Here is a 21348-nt window from a genome sequence, read left to right as displayed (position 1 = left end):
ATATTTTATGCCTCACTGCGATGTGTGGAGCTACGTCTGCCTGGTTATTTGTATGCAGTAGGCTAACCTATGGACTGGATACTTGCATTAGGTATCTTTATTTTTTGCCATCTTGAGCAATAGGTCTATTGTATTTGCGCAGCGCGAACTTTTTTGTGCATGCACATTCACCAAATGTGCTGTTTTTAGTTTTTCTAATGATGCATTGCTCGTTCGCTTTGTCGTCCCTCGTGCTACGGGAGGTTGAGTGAGTAGCAAGTTTTACAGATTAATAGACGTCATTCACGATTTGGGAACTCCGTTTACGACGCACGATGGGGACTAAACAGACGAAGGGAGCCGCGTCGGACTCCGGGGGGTCATGCTCACTGCTTGGAGACGGACGCAGAGCGCATACAGGCGGCGGTGGTAGTCTGGGGACGCGCGGGGCTCCTCCACCCTACCATAGACGCGTCAGTATGATCCAGGGGGTGATGGCTAGGGACGGGAGTCAAGAGGACGCGACCGAGCTGCTGAAGACACTCCGACAGGTGAGTTGTGTTGGGGTATGTGAGGGCTTGTGTGTGTGTGTGTGAGAGAGAGAGAGGGGGGGTGTATCAAAAAATCACGTGGGTATAGGGCCTATTCTCACACACAGGATGTTTGTGACACTCATAACCCATTGCTGTAGGTGCTTGATTTAGTGAAAATCTGTATGAGGTCCCATGCATGTGGCTCAGCTGGGACCCCTGGGAGGTTGTTGCTACTTGGACTTTAAATTAGTGAAAGGTGCTTCACCCCCCCTCCCCCATTCACTAGAAGCCAATCGGAAGTAAACAGATCAAACAGGCATTTTTGTTTTCCATTACAGAATGTTTTGCTGTGTTTTGCACTAATGAATATGACCCTGATCTCAAGCCCATTGATTTACCACGGATTCCCCTTTCCTCTTAATATCTGCAGTTCAATAGGCCCCTAGAGTATTATGAATTATCAAACGTATTTCATGTGTCCTGTTTAGCTAATTTACAATGTTAACTCCCTATATGTGGGTCTCTCAAGTACGCCTACATATCCAGTGGTGTAATTATTGTTTCATACAATAATATGCAAAGAGTGTGTGTAGTTCTGTATGCCAATATTTATATACTATTCTCCTTGGTTGTTACAGAAATATACTACTCTATTTGCACACACCTGTACCATTCCTGGGTCTTATTCTTTAGTGCACACTGTAGCAAAACATTTTTACAATGGAAAACAAGTGCTTCTTATGTTCAGGTACACCCTCCCCATTCCAGACCATTTGCTTCCTAGTGAATATGACCCTGGTTTTAAAAGTCGGTCCATATCTTACTCTGCCCAGTATCCACAGCATCATGTTTTCCTTTTGTTTTGTTGTCCCATGATGTCCGGTGTATTTTCATGCTAATGTTAGCAGGCTAGCGCAGGCCAGTTGTAGAGCAGAACAGAGGCGTCGTTCTCTTTCAAATGGAGAATCCGTTATGACGTGAATGCTATTTGTCCCCCCTGACATCCCTGTGCTAATCACTGTCTGTGTCCCAAATGGCACCTTATTCTCTATATATTGTACTACTTTTGACCTGGGCCCATAAGGTAGTGCTCTAAAGTAGTGTACTATATAGGGTACCATTTGGGATGGTACGTTTGTTGGAGCTGGACAGTCGTTTTGCATTCAGATGTTCTCTCCCAGGGAAGGTAAATCAGTAGGCTACATCGAGGGACAGTTTCCCGGACACAGATTAAGCATAGTCGTGGAATAAGAAACACTTTTGATGGATAATCTGCATTTGGCACGTTTTGTAGTCCTTGACTAGCCTTCATTTGTGTCTGGGAAACCAGCCCATGAAGTTGTCTTTTGGGTATTGAACCTGCAACTTTACGTAGTGTAGTATAGAGTAGAAGCTTATGGAACAGAGTGAGTTGCGTCCCTGTCCTCTAGACATGGTAAGACGCAAACTTTGAACCCTGTCCAGTACGGCAGCAGGTAGCCTAGCGGTTGGTGTGTTGGGACAGTAACCTAAAGGCCACTAGTTCGAATCTCCGACCCGACAAGGTGGAAAATCTGTTGTGCCCTTGAGCGAGGCACTTAACTTTAATTGCTCCTGGGTTGCTGTTGATAATGGTTGTTTTAGGGAGAGTGGTATATGCAAAAAACACATTTCCAATACGTGTGAAATAGGACAAATATAAGCATACACCAAATTATAGCATCACTAAAGTCAACTGTGCTACTGACAGAGCAAGAAGCTGGCTTGTCACTCCGTGAGCGACAGTTGATGTGTTGGTGGGTGACGTCACTGCACAATGTTGTGTGTGTGTGTGTGTGTGTGCTGCATGATCACCATACCACACCATTGACATCAATGTATGACTAAGTGAAAGCTTAAGTGGAAGTTAGGATTCACCCCCAAGTGAATTCAATGTAATCAGTCAATCCCTTTTCCCCTGGCTGTAGGATCTAGGCATGGAGTCCACGTCTCTGGACGATGTTCTGTAACGCTACGCCAGCTTCAGGAACCTGGCGGATCCTATCACCCACGACCTCATCATCAGCCTGGCCAGATGTGTGACCTGCCCCAAGATGGTGGGACCATCTCGCCCTCTCTCTCTCTCGTGGACACAATCTCTCTTTTTTTCTCTCTCGGTCTCTCTCCCACAGACACAATCTCTCTTTATCTCACTCACTCACTCACACATACTTTTCTCTTCAGTGTTGGTGTGTAATTTACGTTCGCTAAAGTCTGTCAGGGTAATTACATTTTGGTGAGTGTTTGAATAGCATTAATTAAATAGTGTGTGTGACTGCATTCATGTGTTGCATGCGCGTGTGTGCTTGTGTGTTTGTGCGTGTGTGTGTGTGTCTGGATACAAGCATAGGGGAAGTTCCCATCTCCAATTTATTAATTTTGAAGTGGATATGGCTGGGGCAGAGATTGAAATGTGCTCACCGCGATGCTTGAGGGCTCAGTGACTCACTCGCCCACCCACTCACTCACTGGCAGAAACGATACATGATTAAGGCGAGCCGAGAGAAATTGACCATAGAGATGTTTGTCCTTTTATTTGTTACTTCACAATAGTTGCTGAGAATGTGTGTTCTAAGAGTGGTCACCAGGAGCTATTTAGAAAATGTCCTCCAGTTGAATAGTCCAAGATGACAAGCCATAGAGGGTTGGGGTCAGACATACACACTCGCAGAGACTGAACTATATATAGAGACCGACTGCCTGAGGAACACTCTCGCTCACTCTCTTTCATATGCACTCACACAAACACATAGGAAGGGTATGAAATTGCTTTCTTATGCCAGAAATAACATTGTTTGACAACATTCATTTTGTTTATCAAAGTATTCATTGTTCGTTACCTTTTGTATATGTGTGTGGTACCTTCCATTGCAGTTGTTGCCAATGTGACTCGTGTCTTTGTGTTGGTGTGTCGCTGTGCCCATTCATTTTGCCACTGTGGCTTTGCTTTCATTGGTTTGTTTTGATAATCACCACTTGAATGGAGCAGGGAGAGAGGGGGTGGGTTTGATGATGCTACAGAGATGGGGCCTCGCAGCTAACCTCTGTCGCGCTGAGGTGCACACATACAGGCACGTGTGCACACCCAAACACATTCATAACCTCTGTCTTACGATTATGAGAACATAGCCCACTAGACAAATCATTACAAACAGTAGCCAGCCAGGTAGAACAGTTACACAATTTAGAAATAGAGATCAAATTAATCCCTTACCTTTGATGATCTACATATGGTTGCACTCAGCAGACATTAATTTACTCAATAAATTTTATTTTTGTTCGATAAAGTCTCTTTATACCCAAAAACCTCCGTTTTGTTCGCGCGTTTTCTTCAGTAATCCACAGGCTCAAACTCAGTAAAAACAGGAAGACAAAAAAATCCAAATTGTATCCGTAAAGTTCATAGAAACATGTCAAACGATGTTAATATTCAAACCTCAGGTTGTTTTTAGCCTAAATAATCAATAATATTTCAACCGGACAATAACGTCGTCAATATAAAATGTAAACAAGAAACGCACTCTCTCGGTCTTGCGCAGGAAAAAGCTCTGACACGGCAGGGTCCACTCATTCAGACTGCTCTTACTTCTTCATTTTTCAGAATACAAGCCTGAAACATTTTCTGAAGACTGTTGACATCTAGTGGGAGGCATAGAAACTGCATTTTGAGTCCTAAGTCAATGGATACTGTATTGGCATTGAATAGAAAACTACAAAAACAAAACTACTTCCTGAATGGATTTTTCTCAGGTTTTTGCCTGCCAAATCAGTTCTGTTATACTCACAGACACTATTTTAACAGTTTTGGAAACTTTAGAGTGTTTTCTATCCATATCTACCAGTTATATGCATATCATATATTCTGGGCCCGAGATGCAGACAGTTTAATTTGGGCATGCATTTCATCCAAAATTCCGAATGCTGCCCCCTACCCTAGAGAAGTTAACAGAATCAAGATATTCATTCAGAAAACCTTCCATAAAAACCACAAGAAAACATTAGTAACGTTCAAAGAACATCCTGAGAATGTTATTTAAAAACATATACAGTGCCTTCAGGAAGTATTCATACCCCTTGACTTATTCCACATTTTGTGTTACAGCCTAAATTCAAAATTGATTAAATTGGGGGGGGGTTTCTCACCCTTCTACACGCAATACCCTACAATGACAAATTGAAAACATGTTTTCACACACCTGAGTCAGTGTTTTTCAAGCTCTGTCAAATTGGTTGTGATTATTGCTAGACAACCATTTTCAGGTCTTGCCGTAGATTTAAGTCAAAACTGTAACTCGGCCCCTCAGGAACATTCACTGTGTTCTTGGTAAGCAACTCCACTGTAGATCTGGCCTTGTGTTTTAGGTTATTATCCTGCTGAAAGGGGACTTCATCTCCCAGTGTCTGGTAGAAAGCAGACAACCAGGTTTTCCTGTAGGATTTTGCCTGTGCTTAGCTCCATTCTGTTTCTTTTTTTATCCTGAAAAACTCCCCAGTCCTTAACAATTACAAGCATACCCATAACATGATGCAGCTACACTATGCTTGAAATATATGGAGAGTGGTACTCAGTAATGTCACGTGTGCTCCCTCTCCGGCCTCTAGGTCACCAGGCTGCTCGTTATGGTGCACACCTGTCACCATCGTTACGCACATCATCAGACTCACCTGGACTCCATCACTTCCCTCAGGTTCCCGCGCTTCAGCAGGGGGGACCGGTCCGCTCCTGATCCCCGGGTTCGTCTCCTTTGTCGGCGTCCTGCGGCTGGAGCCGCGCATTGGGGAGGGGGTATTGTCACGTATTCGGCCTCTAGGTCATCAGGCTGCTGATTATCCCGCACACCTGACACCATCGTCAAGCGCACCAGCGCCTCATGACACTCACCTGGACTCCATCTCCTTGATTATCTTCCCTATATCTGTCACTACCCTTGGTTCTTTCCTCAGGTGTTGACTCTTTCATGTCGGTGCGTTGTTTGTTTTGTTTATTTGTTTATTATAACACTCACTCCCTGTACTTGCTTCCTGACTCTCAGCGCACTCATTACCAGTAATGTGTTTTATTGGATTTGCCCCAAACATAACACTTTATTCAGGACAAAATGTTAATTGCTTTGCCAGATTTTTTGCAGTATTACTTAAGTGCCTTGTTGCAAACAAAATGCATGTTTGGGAATATTTGTTTTCTGCACAAGCTTCCTTCTTTTCACTCTGTCAATTAGGTTAGTATTGTAGAGTAACTGCAATGTTGTTGATCCAGCCTCAGTTTTTTCCTATCACAGCCATTAAATTCTAACTATTTTAAAGACACCATTGGCCTCATGCTGAAATCCCTGAGCGGTTTCCTTCCTCTCTGGCAACTGAGTTAGGAAGGATACCTGTATCTTTGTACTGACAGGGTGTATAGATACACCATCCAAAGTGTAATTAATAACTTCATGCTGAAAGGGATATTTTTACCCATATACCAATAGGTGCCCTTCTTTGCGAGGCATTGGAAAACCTCCCTGGTCTTTGTAGTTGAATCTGTGTTGAAAATGCACTGCTTGACTTTGTAACCTTACAGATCATTGTAGATGTAGGGTACAGAGATGAGGTAGTCATTCAAAAATAATTATTGCACACAGAGTGAGTTCATGCAACTTGTGACTTGTTAAGCATATGTTTACTCCTGAACTTATTTAGGCTTGCCATAACAAATGGGTTGATTATTCCACTTTCACATTATGTGGTATTGTGTGTAGGCTGGTGACAAATCTAAATGTAATCAATTTTGAATTCAGGCTGTAACCCAACAAAATGTGCAAAAAGTCAAGGGTTGTGAATATGTCACACCCTGGCCTCTGTTATATTGATTTTCTTTATTAGTTTAGTTAGGTCAGGGTGTGACATGGGGGATGTTTGTGTGTTTTGTCTAGTTTAGGGTGTGTGTATTGTTTAAGGGGTTTTTAGTATGTATGGGGTTGTGTTCAGTGTAGGTGTTTAGGAAAGTCTATGGTTGCCTGATTTGGTTCTCAATCAGAGACAGCTGTTTATTGTTGTCTCTGATTGGGAGCCATATTTAAGGCAGCCATAGGCTTTAGGTGTTTGTGGGTAATTGTCTATGTTGAACGTTTGTAGCTTGTGTATGCACTTACGTTTGTAGCTTCACGGTCGTTTGTTGTTTTGTTTTGTAAAAGTGTTCGTTTCGTGTTTCGTCATCTTTAATAAAAGAAGATGTCTTCATATCCCGCTGCGCCTTGGTCCGCTTATTATGACGATCGTGACAGAATTACCCACCAACAAAGGACCAAGCGGCGGAATAAAAAGCAACAGCAGCGATCGCAGGATTTCTGGACATGGGAGGAAATCCTAGACGGGAGAGGACCCTGGGGAATATCACCGCCCCAAGGCAGAGATGGAGGCAGCACGGCGACACGGTAGGAAGCCCGAGAGACAGCCCAATAAAATTATTGGGGGGGGGGGGGGGGCACTTGGAGCAGTCGGCGAAGTTGAGGGGTGAGTCTGAGATTGTCGAGGAGTTATTGGACAGATTGGAGGAGAGTGAACGAAGGGGAGATTATGAGACATTCGAGGAGTTGTTGACGAAATTGGAGAGTGAAGAGAGAGAGCTGTTGATTTGGCAGAGTATGCATGGCATTCTCCCTGAGGAGCGTGTTAGCTGTCCGATGCCACCTGTGTCAGTTCCTCGTACTCAGCCTGAAACTTGTGTTAAAGTTCCGGAAGATTTGATGCCGGCTATACACACCAGGTCTCCAGTACACCTTCACAACCCGGTGTGTCCTGTTCCTGCTTCTTGCACTCATCCTGAGGTGCGTGCCCTCAGCCCGGTACCACAAGTCCCGGTACCACGCACCAGTCCTATAGTGCGCCTCGAGAACTCAGTGTGCCCTGTTCCTGCTCCCCGCACTAGCCTTGAGGTGCGTGTCTCCAGTCCGGTACCACCAGTTCCGGCACCACGCACCAAGCCTCATGTGCGTCTCCAGAGCCCTGTACGCACTGATCCTTCTCCCCGCACTCGCCCTGAGGTGCGTGCCCTCAGCCCGGTACCACCAGTCCCGGTACCACGCACCAGTCCTATAGTGCGCCTCGAGAACTCAGTGTGCCCTGTTCCTGCTCCCCGCACTAGCCTGAAGGTGCGTGTCCTTAGCCCGGTACCTCCAGTTCCGGCACCACGCACCAGGCCTACAGTGCGTCTCAGCCGGCCAGAGTCTGCCGTCTGCCCAGCGGCGCCTGAACTGCCCGTCTGCCCAGCGGCGCCTGAACTGCCCGTCTGCCCAGCGGCGCCTGAACTGCCCGTCTGCCCAGCGGCGCCTGAACTGCCCGTCTGCCCAGCGGCGCCTGAACTGCCCGTCTGCCCAGCGGCGCCTGAACTGCCCGTCTGCCCAGCGGCGCCTGAACCTGCCCGTCTGCCCAGCGCCGTCTGAGCTGCCTGCCTGCCCAGCGCCATCTGAGCCATCCGTCTGCCCAGCGCCATCTGAGCCATCCGTCTGCCCAGCGCCATCTGAGCCATCCGTCAGCCAGCCATGACCAGCCAGAGCCGTCAGCCAGCCAGGACCAGCCAGAGCCAGCCAGCCAGCCATGACCCGCCAGAGCCAGCCAGCCAGCCATGACCCGCCAGAGCCAGCCAGCCAGCCAGGACCCGCCAGAGCCAGCCAGCCAGCCAGGATCCACCAGAGCCAGCCAGCCAGCCAGGATCCGCCAGAGCCAGCCAGCCAGCCAGGATCCGCCAGAGCCAGCCAGCCAGCCAGGATCCGCCAGAGCCAGCCAGCCAGCCAGGATCCGCCAGAGCCAGCCAGCCAGCCAGGATCCGCCAGAGCCAGCCAGCCAGCCAGGATCCGCCAGAGCCAGCCAGCCAGCCAGGATCCGCCAGAGCCAGCCAGCCAGCCAGCCAGGATCCGCCAGAGCCAGCCAGCCAGCCAGCCAGGATCCGCCAGCCAGCCAGCCAGGATCCGCCAGCCAGCCAGCCAGGATCCGCCAGCCAGCCAGCCAGGATCCGCCAGAGCCAGCCAGCCAGCCAGGATCCGCCAGAGCCAGCCAGCCAGCCAGGATCCGCCAGAGCCAGCCAGCCAGCCAGGATCCGCCAGAGCCAGCCAGCCAGCCAGGATCCGCCAGCCAACCAGAGCCAGCCAGCCAGGATCCGCCAGAGCCAGCCAGCCAGCCAGGATCCGCCAGAGCCAGCCAGGATCCGCCAGAGCCAGCCAGGATCCGCCAGAGCCAGCCAGGATCCGCCAGGATCCGCCAGAGCCAGCCAGGATCCGCCAGAGCCAGCCAGGATCCGCCAGAGCCAGCCAGCCAGCCAGGATCCGCCAGAGCCATCTGCCAGTCCGGAGCTGCCCCTCAGTCCAGTGGCGCCCTCTGGGATGGTATTCAGTCCGGGACTCGCCGTTCCAAAGGCGCCACCAAAGCGGTTAGTGACTATGGTGGAGGGGGGTCCACGTCCCGCACCCGAGCCGCCACCATAGGAAGGCCCACCCGGACCCTCCCCTTCTGTGTCAGGTTTTGCGGCCGGAGTCCGCACCTTTGGGGGGGGGGTACTGTCACACCCTGGCCTCTGTTATATTGATTTTCTTTATTAGTTTAGTTAGGTCAGGGTGTGACATGGGGGATGTTTGTGTGTTTTGTCTAGTTTAGGGTGTGTGTATTGTTTAAGGTGTCATAATTGTCTATGTTGAACGTTTGTAGCTTGTGTATGCACTTACGTTTGTAGCTTCACGGTCGTTTGTTGTTTTGTTTTGTAAAAGTGTTAGTTTCGTGTTTCGTCATCTTTAATAAAAGAAGATGTCTTCATATCCCGCTGCGCCTTGGTCCGCTTATTATGACGATCGTGACAGAATACTTTCTGAAGGCACTGTACATTCTGTTCTCAGCGTCAAAACTCTCTATCCTCTATCTTGTTAGGTGTGTTGGCAGCGCCCACTAATCTTAACGAGTGATTTGTTTCCTTTGTAATGGGATCTGTTTGAATAGACTAAAATGAACAGCTTTGAGTTAAAAAACATGGCATGCTAGCTCCATCCTGGTGGCACAGTGGACTAATTCCAGGGATAGAGAACAGAAGATCATACGTTCTAATATCACTGACGCCATGCCACAAAAAAGAAAATATGTTTGCATGATTAATGCCTAAGCAAATTAATTTCCATGTCTTATCTGTGCCTGGATTTCAAAACAGTAAACCTAAGCTAGCACTGTTATTAAGTCTTATTGAAACGTTCAGTGAAAGTTAAGGAAGTTATTCAAAAACCTAAACTTATAATTTCTCTTCTCAGAATGTTAATTAAACCAGAGTAAAATGTTCCCAGAATAGGTGAAATTTTCACTTCTGTTCTCAGAATGTTTAAAAAAACATTGTTTTACCAGTCAGGAAACGTATGGCTTTGTTCTCCGAAACAATCGGAAACCAAAGAGTTACGTTCCCTGAACTTCCAAGGAACCAAATGTGCTAGCTGGGCTGTGTAAATCCTCTTCAGAACCAGTCAAGACAGAGGAGTGCCTCAGGGATCAATACAGGCCCAGTCAATATATGCTCTGGCAGCAGACATGGAAAGAAAACATGCTGGGCTACAAGTCAAGGCTGTTATGAAAACGAAGGTCCAATAACATCACTCACTCTCATTCGCCGGTCGTGGAAATTACCTCTAGGGACACCTGAAGTCAATCTTAGATGAATCAATGTTTATTAACAGCAAGCTGGAGAGGTCAGTCAAACATGGATACATAAAGTACCGCTCTGAAGTGAGCTCTGTTGGGGAGTCCCGTTAGTTCTCTTATACAGTATACTGCTTAAACAGACAAGTTATATTTGCATGGTTCATAGGTTGGTTCCTGCATGTGTCTGGCACCATCATTTCAACATATAAAACATAATCTGGGCATTCTGCCAAATGGTCCTAAGGAGGGGGTCATGTCCCCCCCCCCATATATTTACCAAGCACAGACAGGAACCAAGTATTATATATGACACAAAAGACAAAAGTCTCTTCACACAATAACATTTTCCATCACATGCTCTGACACACTTCTGAATGTTCTCTCTCTGCCTCTTTCTTTCTTTTCCTTCTCAGGAACGGGATTTCCTGGGTGCTATGGAGAAGGTGTGTCAGCAGTTGATGTAACACCTGAGCCCTCACTCCAAGTGGCGAAGGCAGGGGCTCCTGAAGAGCAAGCCTCAGCCCAGGTGAGGCCACTGCCCCTACGACAGAACACCTGCACTCATCACACACATGCATGCACTCATTCACGAATCCACTTACTCGCGCAGGCACACACACACACACATACACACACGTTTGACTGACTGTCTCATTAGTCTGGTTATAGGCATGGCCTCAATTGATCCTTTCTACCAATGGGGAGATCAGAGACAGATAAGACAATAGCTCTTCACAGGTTAATGGATCATCACTTTACCTCTGCCACACAGGTGGGGAACTCACTCACTAATACTTCTTCCCACTCAAACACCTCTGTGCGTCTCAAATGTCACCCTATTCCCTACATATTGCACTACTTTTGACCAAGGCCCATGAGGTTCTGGTCAAAAGTAGTGTGGTCAAAGGTAGTGCACTATACTGTTTAGGGAATATGATGCTATTTGGGACGCACACCTAGTACAGTGTCAACTGCAAACACACGCATGCAAGAATGTTTATAGGTAATCTTGTACACATTAGCAGCTAAAAGCTGAATTGTGGTACACCAACTCACTATCACAAAATATTGTGAAAAAAAAAATTGTGACAGAGACACGCAGAAAAAAATGGCCGCCACACTATTCTTATACAGTGTATTTCAATCACAGATGAAGGCAGTAGGTTACTTAAGACAGAAACAATAGGAGGGAGGTTGGTCAGTCAGGGAGGATGGGTGGGCATTTAACAGGAAGGTCTAGCAACCCAAAAGTTTGAATCACATGATGCACAACTTTAGCATTTTAGCAATTTTGCAACTACTTACAACTTTTTAACTATTTTGCTAGCATGTTAGCTAACCCTAACCCAGGGCTTCCCAAACATTTTTGTTCCATAACCACATCTGAACATTTTTGCGACCCCAATCATGTGAAAAAAAATCTGTCATTATGTAATCTCCACATAGTTTTGCACAGTGGATGGGATTTAATGGAGATTACAATCGAAGTTACCTGCTGCAGTATATCTCAGAGTTCTGTGCTCAGCTCTTTTGCCGCCAATTGCTCTCAGTGTATAATACAATGCGTCCATATGGCAGAGGGAGACACATTTATAACTAGAGTGCACAGGCCTGCCTGCCATCCTGCCATAGATGGAGCCCCATCTGTGCAAAAGTCCACTATTCAATTCCATGGAATCTGTTTTTCGTCATTATAGCCACGCAGCACATTGAACGTTTCATGCTCGGGAATCGTGAGACGGAACTATTTTGGGGGAGGAAAAAACGTATTCTGATTGTCTTATCTCTAACCCTAAACCCTAGCCTTGGAATTAGAATTCTTTATGAAGAATATTGCGTACATGCCTTATAAGGAAATTTTTGGGCAGAATTATTTATTTTTTTTTTGTGTGCCTGTCACGAATTTCAAATACGTAATTTGTGTCTATTTCACAATAATTTGTGATAATGTGTTGGGTACACAGAAGAAAATAAGAAAAAATGAGATAAAGAAGAGCGATGAAATCTCTAGCCAGATTTAGAGGGTTCCTTCACAACAGAGAAAAGTGTGTGTGTGTGACTGTGTACTGCCATGCTGGGGGCAGAAGGAGGTCAGAGACCCACATGTTCTGGAACACTCTCTTTCTCTCTCTCCGTCTCCCTTGCCATCACCCCTAAAAATTCCTCTCATTCTCTGCTATTATGGGGGAATAAGCTGGAAGGAATGCGAAAGGCTTGTACTACTGTACTAATGCGATTAGCTTCAATGCGACTCTCTCTCTCCTGGCTGCTTCTGTATGTTCGTGTTCGCGCCCGTCTCCCTCTTCCCCGGCACATGGCGCTAGCACTTAACCCCAGGCTTAGTGCAGCCACCGCATTGTTTGGATGCCTCTGCAACTGGGAGATACTCGTTTGTTGTGCTAATGGTAGGGCTTGATATACTCTAAGGGATTCCAGATGCTAGCAGCACCTTTTTACAGTAACTATTGTGCAGAAAGACGTGTGTGTGTTGCGCGTGCTAATGCTAGTGCATGATATCCTGAAAGCGATTCCGGCTGCCAGTTGTACCTATATGGTGCAGAACATGTCTCCTTTCTAATCCAAGTACCCTCACAATACCTACTCACAGTCTCTATATCGGGGATGAATTCATGGGATGTTCCGCAGCTTGCGAAGTCAGTGATGGAATGAAAAGCCAATCAAGGGCTCTTATGGAGGGATTTGTACTGTTAGTGTACAAACCATTAGACTGACCAGGTGAAACCAGGTGAGAGCGATGATCCCTTATTGATGTCACTTGTTAAATCCACTTCAATCAGTGTAGATGAAGCGGAGGAGACCGGTTAAAGAAGGATTTTTAAGTCTTGAGACAATTGAGACATGGATTGTGTATGTGTGCCATTCAGAGGGTGAAGGGGCAAGACAAAATATGTAAGTGCTTTTGAACAGGGTATGGTAGTAGGTGCATGGGCCCTCAGATCCTCAAAAAGTTATACAGCTGCACCATCGGGAGAATCTTGACTGGCTGCATCACGTCTTGTATGGCAATTGCTTGGCATCCAACCGCAAGGCGCTACAGAGGGTAGAGCGTACGGCCCAGTACATCACTGGCCAAGCTCTCTGTCATCCAGGACCTCTATACCAGGCAGTGTCAGAGGAAGGCCCTAAAAATTGTCAGACTCCAGCCACCCAAGTCACAGTCTGTTCTCTCTGCTACTGCGCGGTACCAGAGCACCAAGTCTGGGACCAAAAGGCTCCTGAACAGCTTCTACCACAAAGTCAGAATACTGCTGAACAGTTCATTAAATGGCTACGCAGACTTTCTGCTTTTCACCCCTACCTACATGTACATATTACCTCAATCAATCACCCCAACTACCTCATACACTAGTACACTGATTAGGTACCTGTACTCTTTGTATGTAGCCTGTATATAGCCTCGCCATTGTTCTTTTATTGTGTTACTATATTATTTGTATCTATTCATTGTCATACTTTTTAACTGCATTGTTGGTTAAGGGCTCGTAAGTAAGCATTTCACGGTAAAGTCGACACTTGTTGTATTCGGCGCATGTGACAAATACAATTTTATTTTATTTGCCAGGCGCACCGGTATGAGTGTGTCAAGAACTGCTACGCTGCTGGGTTTTTCACACTGAACAGTTTCCTGTGTGTATCAAGAATGGTCCACCACCCAAAGGACATCCAGCCAACTTGACACAACTGTGGAGAGTCCATGCCCCGATGAATTGAGGCTGTTCTGATGGCAAAAGGGGGTGCAACTCAATATTAGGAATGTGTTCCTAATGCTTTGTACACTCAGTGTATGCCCCAATTCTCTCATACACCTGTAGTCTTCTATGTTCCACAAAACTGTGTTAGCCTGTTGAGCTAAAGCCTATGCATTCGCTTGGGAAGCCAACGCATGTTTTCAGGTCTCAGGCAAGGTTACTTACCACCGAGCATGGTTCAGAACCACCTCTGTTACACTTACAAAAGCATACTACCGTATTAGGATGATACAAACATACTTTCTACTACAGTGGCAGGGGACCCAATGTAAATTCAGACCAATCACTACCTTTCTGCTTGTGGTAATGTAAAGGTTGGCCCTAACCTCAGATATAGGATCAGATTATCCTACCACCAAACCTAGCCGTAACTATTAGGAGGATGAAATATATCTGATTCTGGATCAACAGTGAGAGGCAACTTCTATCATCTGGAATACAGGAACGGGAACCGATCTTCTGCCCACTATGTCTGTTGGAGATGATGAGGCATTAACTTCTTTGGGATAGGGGGCAGTATTTTCAAGTCCGGATGAAAAGCGTGACCAGAGTAAACTGCCTGCTACTCAGGCCCAGATCCTAGGATATGCATATTATTAGTATATTTGGATAGAAAACACTCTGAAGTTTCTAAAACTGTTTGAATGATGTCTGTGAGTATAACACAACTCATATGGCAGGCAAAAACCTAAGAAAAAATCCAACCAGGAAGTGGGAAATCTGAGGTTTGTAGGTTTTCAACTCTTTGCTTATCCAAGATACAGTGGAAATGGGGTCATGTTGCACTTCCTAGGGCTTCCACTAGATGACAACAGTCTATAGAACCTTGTTTGATGCTTCTACTGTGAAGTGGGGTCGAATGAGAGGGGAATGAGTCAGAGGTCTGGCAGAATGCTTTGAGCTCGTGACGCTCGTTCACGTGAGAGCAAGCTCTGTTCCATTTGCTTTTCTGAAGACAAAGGAATTCTCCCGTTGGAACATTATTGAAGATTTATGTTAAAAACATCCTAAAGATGTTTGGCGCGTTAGATTCACTTGTTCCAAAAACATCAAGTGATTTTGCATAGCCACATCATTCAACAGAAATACTCATCATAAATGTAGATGATAATACAAGTTATACACATGGAATTATAGATATACCTCTCCTTAATGCAACCGCTGTGTCAGATTTCAAAAAAACTTTACGGAAAAAGAAACGCATGCAATAATCTGAGACGGCGCTCAAAAGTAAAACACCACAGCCGCAAAGATGGCGTTAACATAACAAGAAATTACATGATAAATATTCCGTTATCTTTGATGATCTACATCAGAAAGCACTCCAGGAATCCCAGGTCCACAATAAATGTTTGTTTAGGTACTTTAGGTACTCATTCAAACATCATGTTAGACACCATTATTGCACAGTGAGTCCATGCAACATATTGTGTGACTTGTTAAGCACATTTTTACAACTTATTTAGACTTGCCATAACAAAGGGGATGAATACTTATTGTCTCAAGACATTTCAGCTTTCCATTTTTTTTTATTAATTTGTAAAAAAAAAAAAAAAAAAAGTCAAAAAAAAAAAAGTAAAACATAATTCCACTTTGACATTATGGGGTATTGTGTGTAAGCCAGCGACAAAAACTCTAAATTTAATCCATTTTAAATTCAGGCTGTAACACACCAACATTTTGAAAAAGGCAAGGGGTGTGAATACTTTCTGAAGGTAATGTACATCACATTATACTTGGGCGGTATAGGCATACCGGGGTATTATCAAATACCCATGGTATGATTTACAATACAGTCAATACACAGTTTTAACTTTTTTTTCTTGTTTTTTAATCAATTTTAATATTTGTTATTTTTAAATAAATACAGTTGAAGTCGGAAGTTTACATACACTTAGGTTGGAGTCATTAAAACTCGTTTTTCTACCACTCCACAAATTTCTTGGTAACAAACTATAGTTTGGGAAGTCAGTTAGGACATCTTATTTGTGCATGACACAAGTACATTTTCCAACAATTGTTTACAGACAGATTATTTCACTTATAATTCAGTGTATCACAATTCCAGTGGGTCAGAAGTTTACATACACTACGTTAACTGTGCCTTTAAACAGCTTGAAAATTCCAGAGAATGATGTCATGGCTTTAGAAGCTTCTGATGGGCTAATTCACATCATTTGAGTCAATTGGAGGTGTACATGTGGATGTATTTCAAGGGCTACCTTCAAACTCAGTGCCTCTTTGCTTGACATCATGGGAAAATCAAAAGAAATCAGTAAAGACCTCTGAAAAAAAATTGTAGACCTCCACAAGTCTGGTTCATCCTTGGGAGCAATTTCCAAACGCCTGAAGCTACCACGTTCATCTGTACAAACAATAGTACGCAAGTATAAACACCATGGGACCACGCAGCCGTCATACTGCTCAGGAAGAAAACACATTCGGTCTCCTAGAGATGAACGTACTTTGGTGCGAAAAGTGCAAATCAATCCCAGAACAACATCTAAGGACCTTGTGAAGATGCTGGAGGAAGCAGGTACAAAAGTATCTATATCCACAGTAAAACGAGTCCTATATTGACATAACCTGAAAGGCTGCTCAGCAAGGAAGAAGCCACTGCTCCAAAACCGGCATAAAAAAGCCAGACTACGTTTTGCAACTGCACATGGGGACAAACATCGTACCTTTTGGAGAAATGTTCTCTGGTCTGATGAAACAAAATAGAACTGTTTGCCCATAATGACCATTGTTATGTTTGGAGGAAAAGGGGGATGCTTGCAAGCCGAAGAACACCATCCCAGCCGTGAAGCACGGGGGTAGCAGCATCCTGTTGTAGTGGTGCTTTGCTGCAGAAGGGACTGGCGCACTTCACAAAATAGATGGCATCATGAGACAGGAAAATGATGTGGATATATTGAAGCAACACCTCAAGACATCAGTCAGGAAGTTAAAGCTTGGTCGCAAATGGGTCTTCCAAATGGACAATGACCCCAAGCAGACTTCCAAAGATGTGGCAAAATGGCTTAAGGACAACAAAGTCAAGGTATTGGAGTGGCCATCACAAAGCCCTGACCTCAATCCTATAGAACATTTGTGGGCAGAACTGACAAAGTGTGTGCGAGCAAGGAGGCCTACAAACCTGACTCAGTTACACCAGCTCTGTCAGGAGGAATGGGCCAAAATTCACCCAACTTATTGTGGGAAGCTTGTGGAAGGCTACCTGAAATGTATGACCCAAATTAAACCTATTTAAAGGCAATGCTACCAAATACTAATTGAGTGTATGTAAACTTCTGACCCACTGGGAATGTGATGAAAGAAAATACATCTGAATAAATCATTCTCTCTACTATTATTCTGACATTTCACATTCTTCAAATAAAGTGATGATCCTAACTGACCTAAGACAGGGAATATTTACTTATTTAATGTCAGATTAAATGTCAGGAATTGTAAAAAACTGAGTTTAAATGTATTTGGCTAAGGTGTATGTAAACTTCCAACTTCAACTGTTCATGCAGTCAACTTGTGCACTACATAAAGCAGATTGCATGTTTAATTTCACCTGTTTCATATTCTTTTCAATTTGAAGCCATTCCCTAAAGCAGCTGATTGAGCCAATGACATGGTCTGTTTTTTTACAAAGAGCACATGGAGAAAACAGAAGTATCTGATGTGACGATCCACTTGTGTGCAGTGAAAGGGAGGTGACCAAGTAACATTTGAAATTCACGACTAATGTTTTCCAGCTAATTATGTTAAAAGTATATGTTAACTACAGTGGAGGTTGGTGGCAGGAGCTATAGGAGGATGGGTTCATTGTAAATCAAATCACATTTTATTGGTCACATACACATGGTTAGCAGATGTGAATGTAGCGAAATGCTTGTGCTTCTAGTTCCGACCGTGCAGTAATATCTAACAAGTAATCTAACAATTTCACAACAACTAAAGGAATGATTAAGAATATGTACATATAAATATATGGATGAGCGATGGCCGAACGGCATAGTCAAGATGCAGTAGATGGTATAGAGTACAGTATATAAATATGGGATGAGTAATGTAGGGTATGTAAACATTATTTAAAGTGGCATTGTTTAGCTGATACATTTATTACATCCAATTATTAATTATTAAAGTGGCTAGAGATTGAGTCTGTATGTTGGCAGCAGACACTCAGTGTTAGTGATTTAGCTGTTTAACAGTCTGATGGCCTTGAGATTGAAAAACTGCTTCTATCTCTCGGTCCCAGCTTTGATGCACCTGTACTGACCTCGCCTTCTGGATGATAGTGGGGTGAACAGGCAGTGACTCGGGTGGTTGTTGTCCTTGATGATCCTTTAGGCCTTCCTGTGACATCTGGTAGTGTAGGTGTCCTAAAGGGCAGGTAGTTTGCCCCCGGTGATACGTTGTGCAGACCTCACTACCCTCTGGAGAGCCTTACGGTTGTGGGCGGAGCAGTTGCCGTACCAGGCGGTGATACCCGACAGGATGGTCTCGATTGTGCATCTGTAGAAGTTTGTGAGTGCTTTTGGTGACAAGCCGAATTTCTTCAGCTTCCTGAGGTTGAAGAGGCGCTGCTGCGCCTTCTTCACAACGCTGTCTGTGTGGGTGGACCAATTCAGTTTGTCCGTGATGTGTACACCGAGGAACTTAAATTGCAATATTGCAAATACACAATATGCGTACTGTGAGACGCCTAAGACAGCGCTACAGGGAGACAGGACAGACAGCTGATTGTCCTTGCAGTGGCAGACCACGTGTAACAACACCTGCACAGGATCAGTACATCCGAACATCACACCTTCGGGACAGGTACAGGATGGCAGCAACAACTGCCCTTGTTACACCAGGAACGCAGAATCCCTCCATCAGTGCTCAGACTGTCCGCAATAGGCTGAGAGAGGCTGGACTGAGGGCTTGAAGGCCTGTTGTAAGGCAGGTCCTCACCAGACATCACCGGCAACAACGTCGCCTATGAGCTCAAACCCACCGTCGCTGGACCAGACAGGACTGGCAAAAAGTGCTCTTCACTGACGAGTCGCGGTTTTGTCTCACCAGGGGTGACGGTCGGATTCGCGGTTATCGTCGAAGGAATGAGCGTTACACCGAGGCCTGTACTCTGGAGCGGGATCGATTTGGAGGTGGAGGGTCCGTCATGGTCTGGGGCGGTGTGTCACAGCATCATCGGACTGAGCTTGTTGTCATTGCAGGCAATCTTAACGCTGTGCGTTACAGAGAAGGCATCCTCCTCCCTCATGTGGTACCCTTCCTGCAGGCTCATCCTGACATGACCCTCCAGCATGACAATGCCACCAGTCATACTGCCCGTTCTGTGCGTGATTTCCTGCAAGACAGGAATGTCAGTGTTCTGCCAGGGCCAGCGAAGAGCCCGGATCTCAATCCCATTGAGCACGTCTGGGACCTGTTGGGTTGGAGGGTGAGGGCTAGAGCCATTCCCCCCAGAAATGTCTGGGAAATTGCAGGTGCCTTGGTGGAAGAGTGGGTAACATCTCCTAGCAAGAACTGGCAAATCTGCTGCAGTCCATGAGGAGGAGATGCACTGCAGTGCTTAATGCAGCTGGTGGCCACACCAGATACTGACTGTTACTTTTGATTTTGACCTCCCCCCTTTTTTCAGGGACACATTATTCCAGTTCTGTTAGTCATATGTCTGTGAAACTTGTTCAGTTTATGTCTCAGTTGTTGAATCTTGTTATGTTCATACAAATGTTTACACATGTTAAGTTGACAGTGAGAGGACGTTTCTTTTTTTGCTGAGTTTAGTTAGTTTTGTCTCCATGGTGTAACCCACAGAGATCGAACCCTAGATTGTTTCTAGTTAGTTTGTTTTATCTTCATGGTGTAACCCATCTCCAGCGCAGCTTGGAATCTCTCCAGAGGAAGGAAGGTACACCCTACTAATGCACAGACACAGTCACCTCCCCTAGCCAGTTGTCTCCAAATAACTATGTGCTATATAAACACTAGTGTCTCAATTTTGGTGAAAGTCACAATATACAAGGGATGCATGTTCAACTATGTTATGCTCCGGGTGACGTTTTCCTTAGGTGCAGATCCAGGATCAGCTTCCCCTCCCCTCCCCCAATCTTAACCTTAATCATTAGTAGGGAAAATGCATCAGCGACGAGGGGCATCTTCATCCTACTCACTCTGTTACACAGGCACTGCTACTGCTGCTGCTGGCCACGGTGCCCTGCCCCCAGATGCTGGCGCTCAACGGCAACCGGCTGGCGCGTGCCGTCCTTCGCCAGCTCACCGACACCTTCAAGGACCCGTGCTGCTTCCCTGCCCTCGCCTGGATGAACCTGGGCAACAACGTGGACATCTTTTCCCTCCCTCAGCCCTTCCTCATGAGCCTAAGGAAGCGCTGCCCCAAGCAGTGCAAGCTGCCCACCATCCAGGAGCAGGGAGAGGCCCAGGGACAGGGGGGCCATGCCCAGAGGAGAGAACTCCAACGGCAGGCCACTCAAGGGGGAAAGCAGGGCTGGAGCTGGGGATGTGACCTCTGGTGAGTGGCAAGGACGGAGGATACTGGACGATACTGAGGAAGAGGAGGAAGAAGAGTCAGAGGACGAGATATGGGACTGTAACATGAGGAATCCAGTGAATGGAGACGGAGGACAAAAAGATTTAAAGAGCGTGGCACACAGTGGCGTTGGCGAATCATCATCCAGCCAATCCAAACAGCCAATAGGAAGGGGGATTGATGATCACGTGTCCCCTTAGCCAACCAATCAGACCTGAACATTTTTGGGGGGCTGTATATTGAGTGAAGTGAAACATTCAGCAAGTTGCGGATAGAAACGTATGAATAGAGCTGACATCATTCGCTATTCGCCAGACATAATGGGACCCATCTCGTCCAAAAGGTTGAGTCAAGTTTGCCAAAAAGTACCTGGATGATCATCAACACTCTTGGAAGAATGTTCTACAGACAGATGAGTCAGAAGCATAACTTTTTGGACGACATGGGTCCCATTATGCCTGTTGAAAACCCAGCACTGCATTCCACAGTAATAACCTTATACCAATGGTCAAGAATGATGGTGGTAGTGTGATGGTTTGGGGATGCTTTGCTCCCTCAGGACCTGAACGACTTGCCTTAATAGAAGGAACCATGAATTCTTCTCAAATGTGACGTTTTGAATGGCCTAGTCAAAGTCCAGACCTAATCCCAATTGAGATGTTGTGGCAGGACTTGAAACGAGCAGTTCATGCTTGAAAACCCACAAATTCGCTGAGATAAAGCAGTTCCTCATAGAAGAGTGGGCTAAAATTAATCCACAGCGACATGAGAAACTGATCAACAACTACAGGAAGAGTTTGGTTGGAGTCTTTGCAGCTAAAGGTGGCACAACCAGTTATTGAAG

The 21348-nt window shown here is 45.6% G+C and overlaps 1 pseudogene; it reads left to right on the top strand.

Moving 5' to 3' along the window:
- Positions 1 to 314: 314 nt before the first annotated feature.
- On the top strand, positions 315 to 20490 carry LOC120043879 (annotated as a pseudogene).
- Positions 20491 to 21348: the final 858 nt, after the last annotated feature.

The sequence above is a fragment of the Salvelinus namaycush genome, chromosome 3 (genome assembly GCF_016432855.1).
Source record: "Salvelinus namaycush isolate Seneca chromosome 3, SaNama_1.0, whole genome shotgun sequence".
NCBI lineage: Eukaryota > Metazoa > Chordata > Actinopteri > Salmoniformes > Salmonidae > Salvelinus > Salvelinus namaycush.
Note: the sequence above shows the minus strand (reverse complement) of the source record. Positions and strands in the feature narration are given on the sequence as shown.